Below are 5922 nucleotides of genomic sequence, written 5' to 3'. Positions count from 1 at the left end.
AGAGCCCACCAATAACAGATGTGATAACCACAGAAATAGTCTCTCTGAGTGCCCATTATATGCCAGGCACCATGCCAAGCATTTCACATAAAACTCCCCTCTTAAGAATAAAATTATAAATTGTTCAAACTAAATATGGCATTTCTAATCATGTAAGAAAATATCCTCAAAGATTATTTTTTAAAAAAAAACTTTTCTTTAGATGAGAGCTCTTATAACTCCATCACTCGATGTCTCCCATGGTCCTTCTATGCCATTTTGCTCTTCTCTAGTCCAATGTTAATTGACTATTGATGTCAGCCTTCCCTGTCATTGCCTTTACATAATTTGATTTCAAATATATGTCAATCTTTCTTTCCATTAAAATATGAAATCTTTTGTCATTATGCCTCCGTCTTTCTCTGTCTTCCCTGGTGCTAAGCTTCTTGGGAAACTCCTTGTTGAAAGATTCCCTACCTAGGGGGGCCTGGTTCCATGCCTAGTATGCAGTGAACACTTGCAAATGATTATGAGAGCCCAGATGGTTGGTACAACAGAGGAGGTGCTGATGGACACTTTGTACAGCTCTGGAGATAATTAGAAGAACGTGGCTTTATTAAAAGCTTTCCTCGGGGCCTCCTTTACTTCCTGGTTCCTCCGTTCATAAAACTGGAAAGTTCAACCTGGGGCTCACTACTGTGGAGAACATGGCCACAGCCTTTCCCCCCATCAGGGAGGGACTTGCCTAAATCATTATATACACAGATTAAAGCCAGAGTCCCAATGACCAGCCCAGCTGCAGTTACACAAGAGGCAAAGGGACTCTGCCTACAGATTTGTAGATGTGCAGACGCCCTGGTTGTTGAAAAGGATCACAGCTGCTCTGGGCAGAATCATCTAGAAAGAGAAGAATTAGCAGCTGCTTGAGGACACTAACCTCCGGGTCAGTGCCAGCAGCAATGGAGGTCACAGAACATGAAATCGACTGTTGAGAACAAAAGGGGAGACAAGGCGTGATGTGTTGGTAGGCCAACAACTGTCAAACTCTAAATCATGCATCCATCACCCTCTGCCCAACATCTTGGGAATCATAATAGATAGGGGGGTAACAGTGCCACAAAATAATCACAGTCCCATCTAAAAACCTGACTAGTATTTCCAAAGATGAGGCCCTAATTTTAATCAAATAATACATTCAAAAATGTTAAAGCAATGGATTTCAGTCATCCCTGTGATCACCACCACATGATGCCCTGTGTTTCTTTTAGCCCTTGTTTAGCCACCCTGCTTCAAGAAACAGCAATTACCTGTCCTATACTTTCCCTTTAGAAATAGACCTGATATATCATGGACTTAAGGAGCCAAGAGAATTTCAAAGTCAGTTTTAATGCATTAAAGATAAAAATTGCCTTAAGGCTAAAGTTTTTCATTGCAAGAGAGACTATATTGAAAATCAAAAAAAAAAAAAATTCATTGGAATTCCCCAAAAAGGATCTTCTGATATAAAGAGCAATCCTGGAAAACAAGGGAGAGATTATACCACTGAGCATAAAAGTCACACTATATAGAGTCATATTCTTTTTTGTTGTGGTTGTTATTTAATTTTTAAATTGTTTTTTAAAAAATAAATGAGAGCAGAATGCATTACAATTCTTATTACACATATATAGCACAATTTTTCATAACGCTGGTTGTATATAATGTATGTTCACACCAATTCGTGTCTTCACATATGTACTTTGGGGAAGGGAGGGGGCAAGGGGTTAGCAAGGATGGTGGAATGTGATGGACATCATTATCCAAAGTATATAGAGTCATTCTCTTTGTTAAAGTGACACGTTATCTGTAGGTAAGGGGTGGGGGAGAGGGTACCTTGATTAGATTACAGGTGTTTTCTGGATTCTTAAGAAGTAGCCAGTGTCCGACATCCCTCAACCCAGGATGATTCCCAGAGGAAATCATCAGAAAGCCACCTAAGTCTTCATCCTGTTTTCAGCGGCATCTGGAAGATGGGATGCTTGTGTCTTGCTTCCTAGGGTAATGGCAAACCTTGGCAGAGAATCCCTGCACCCCACATTCTAGCAGAACCATGCACCAGCAATGGTTGGTAAAGGTGTCAGGGCAGAGGGGCCAAAACAACCTCACAGAACCCTAAACACCTCCATGCAATAAACTGCTGAGAGCTGGTAGCCAAAGGAGCCTCTGGGCCATGCAGAGAGAACGTGGAGAGCATGGATCTGAAAAGGGAAGCTGTGGCCTGACTATGGGCAGCAGCAGCCCAAGAACAAAAAGCTAGCTAGCTGCATCTAGACAGAGGACAGGGGAGCACAGGGAACTGGCTGTGCCAAATGTCCTATCTAGATGCCAGAGTGATTGGCAAAGCCCTTGAAATTTTAAAGCGCTCCCAGGGAGAAGAAGAGAACAAAAAGGAGAATTTCAAACTAAGGTTTAATCCTGAATGGGCTTTGCTTAAAACTGAAAGTGAGAGAGTGGCCCTGCATTGGAAAGGATTTGCTTCACCCCCCACATCCCCCAGCTGAAAATGAGTGAGTTTAATTTAAACAAACTTTTAAAGTTGTTTTTTTCACACACCTATATTGAGACTATAACTTATACACCTGCTACACTTAGCAGAATATAGAGCAAAAATGGGACCAGAGAGAATGAGAATTGTGAAAAAAGTTAAGAGGCACAAAAAATTTTTAAAAAAAAGGTAAAGGAAGATAAAATTAAAGAAATAACAAAAAGAAACTTTCTTGAGTCTTAGGCCTTCAGATTCAAAAAACTTGTCAAGACCCTGATGCCAATATTGAAACAAGACATACTTCTATATGCAAGGACAGAATGAGTACATTGTACATTTCTGTAGGGAAAAACAAAAAACAAAAACGAGTGATTTATAAGGAAACAAGGAGACTGCCATCAAATTTTTCATCTTCTATACTGAATAATAGAAGCCGAAAGAAAGAAAAATGTCTACATAGGTCAGAGAGAATGGCTTTCAATCTACTATTCCATACCTGGCCGACTTATCACTCAACTGTGAGTTAATCATACAAGACGCATATTCTCTGACCACAACATGAGTCGTAGAGAAATTAACAAAGGACTAACTGAAAAAATGATTAGCCATTTTGACATAATGAAGTAACCTGAACAGTTACTCTTGAGATAAAATGAAGCTCATCCCAAAATCACAAACTATTTAGAAATAACTGACCTTGATTAAGTACATCTTAAAATATGTGAATCAGAGCAGCAAGAGCAGAGGGGCAAAGTAGGCCTTTTAATATATTTTATTAGACAATATGGACATCAAAAAACAAACGGAACAAGGAGTCTCAGTGGCGCTTGCCTGTAATCCCAGTGGCTCTGCAGACTGAGGCAGGAGGATCGCAGGTTAGAAGCAAGTCTCAGCAATTTAGCAAGGCTGTAAGCAACCTAGAGGGACCCTGTCTCAAAATAAAAAAGGGCTGGGGATGTGGCTCTGTGTTTACATACCCTTAGGTTCAATCCCTGGTACCAAAACAATAATAAATAATAAATGAATGAGTAAATAAACAAACAAATAAAATGGAATATATATTACAAGGAAATACACAAATAGCACATGCACACACACACACATCAAAAAGAAGCTACAAGAAAGTTTAAAATTTTTCAGTAGAAAGTAATGACATACGCAATAAATTTCAAATAGACCTGATAAACCATGAGTTGGTTCTTTGAAATAATCAACAAAATAGACAAATATATTGCCAGTCCAAATGAGGGAAAAAAGACATAAAACAAAATAAAGGAGTGCCACTAAGACTGATCAATGAGAAGACACAGTTTGTGGAGTTAATAGTCTATTATAAGAAAGAACATCACAAATATATCGTACTAACAAAAAAATTAAATATGACCTGAAGTCATGTGTATCAGTATGGATAAATCTCATAAGCATCAGGCTTATGATGGTTATAAATAACATTGCTGGAGAGTTGGACATTATGAACACCACGGCACCAACAGATGTGAAGTTTTAAAATAAATATAAATAAATCGTGGGTTGATATGGAGACATAAATGTGTGCTGAATAAGCAAAAGCATGTGTGGGAATGTTAGCACCAAGTTCAATGTAGTTATGATCTCTGCAGAAGAAGGAAAATGGTTACACCTGGATGAGCACTCATCATATAACTGTTTGTGTTTTGTGTGCTTAAGATATTTTGTAATAAAAACTGTGAGAGATACCCTACACAACTATTGAAGGCCTAAAAATCATGCTTCACTTCTCAAGAAAATGTTAAAATTATTAAACCAGCACAAAAGAAATAGGAAAGTATGTATATCATCAGAGTTGAAGAGTAGTAAAAGACCTACCCCCATCAAAGGCATCAAAATATTATGGGTTTTATGCCAACGACCTTTGGAACTTATAAGGATAGATCATCCCTATGATATTTTAAAACTTCTGAGCACATAATGGCTAGCACAGCATTAATATCAAAACCGGACAGAGATAGCATATATGCACACCAAAATAAAATCATACAAAAATCTCACTTTTATCTCCAGTTGCAAAGACTTTGGATAAAAATTAGCAAACTTATTTCACTATTGTCAACATATAAGCTTGTGACTTCTTACAAGAATGTAAGGATGGCTCAACAGTAGAGCATCTATTCATGAGAAGGTTTTTACATATTAAAAGAAAAAGACATGTGTCCTTTGTGATACATCCTTAAGAAAAAGCACTTGATAAAGTTGAACACTTATTCTTTACATGAAAATATAAACAACAACAATAACAAATTTGAGCAATTAATAGCAGAGCTATATTCAATCCCAAAAAGCCAAAGACCAAATGTTTTCTTCAATATGAGGATGCTGATTCATAATGGCCATGGCAGGGAGCATGGGAGGAATGGAGGAACTTTAGATAGGGCAAAGGAGAGGGAGGGAAATGGAGGAGGCAAGCGGGTAGGAATGATGGTGGAATGAGTTAGACATCATTACCCTAAGCACTTGTTTGAAGACACAATTGGTGTGAAAATACTTTGCATACAGTGACTTGAAAAGTTGGGCTCTATATGTGTAATATAAAACTAATTGCATTCTGCCATCATGTACAACAAATTAGAATAAATAAATAATTTAATAAAAAAAATAGTGGAGCTATCTTGTCTGTGCTGATGAGGGACAGTGGATTCCAGACATTAATGGCAAGTGCCACCCTGAATGGCAGGCTACAGAAGACATTTTGACTACATTCACATGCAGAGCAAAGCAGCTTCCCCTCACAGTCCTGACCCAACATTATTCTGAGGTCCTAAGCAACACAACAGATTAGAAAAATAAAGCAAAATGTTACATATTTTGATGAATTGGAAAACTATCATAATTTATAAGTCATATATTGTCAATGTAGAAAAATCAAAGAATTGGCTGAAGAGTTATCACAATCTAATCTATCAATGGGGTATCTATGTACAAGAAAAACATTAAAAATTAATAGCTACAAATGCCTACAGCCATGTTGTTTGTTATGGCAGAACTAACCACAGGTGGCTATTAAGCACTTGATATGTTGCTAGTCAGAATTCAGTTCTAAGGGGCTGGGGTTGTGGCTCAGCAGTAGACGGTTTGCCTAGCACATGAGAGGCCCTGGGTTCAATCCTTAGCACCACATAAAAATAAATAAACAAAATAAAGGTATTGTGTCCAACCACAATTTAAAAATAAATATTAAAAAAGAATTCAGTTCTAATATCAATGCTGGATTTTGAAGATTTAATATGAGAAAGAATGTAGAATACCTTAAAATTTTTATGTCACATTTAGATGCTAGTTTTTTAGATATAGTATTAAATAAAATGTTATAAAAATTAATTTCATCTGTTAACATTAAAAGAATTTTAAATTATGTTTATGTGCCATATTTATGGTTTATATTA

Source organism: Marmota marmota, unplaced genomic scaffold (assembly GCF_001458135.2).
Source record: "Marmota marmota marmota unplaced genomic scaffold, marMar, whole genome shotgun sequence".
NCBI classification, from domain to species: domain Eukaryota; kingdom Metazoa; phylum Chordata; class Mammalia; order Rodentia; family Sciuridae; genus Marmota; species Marmota marmota.
Note: the sequence above shows the minus strand (reverse complement) of the source record.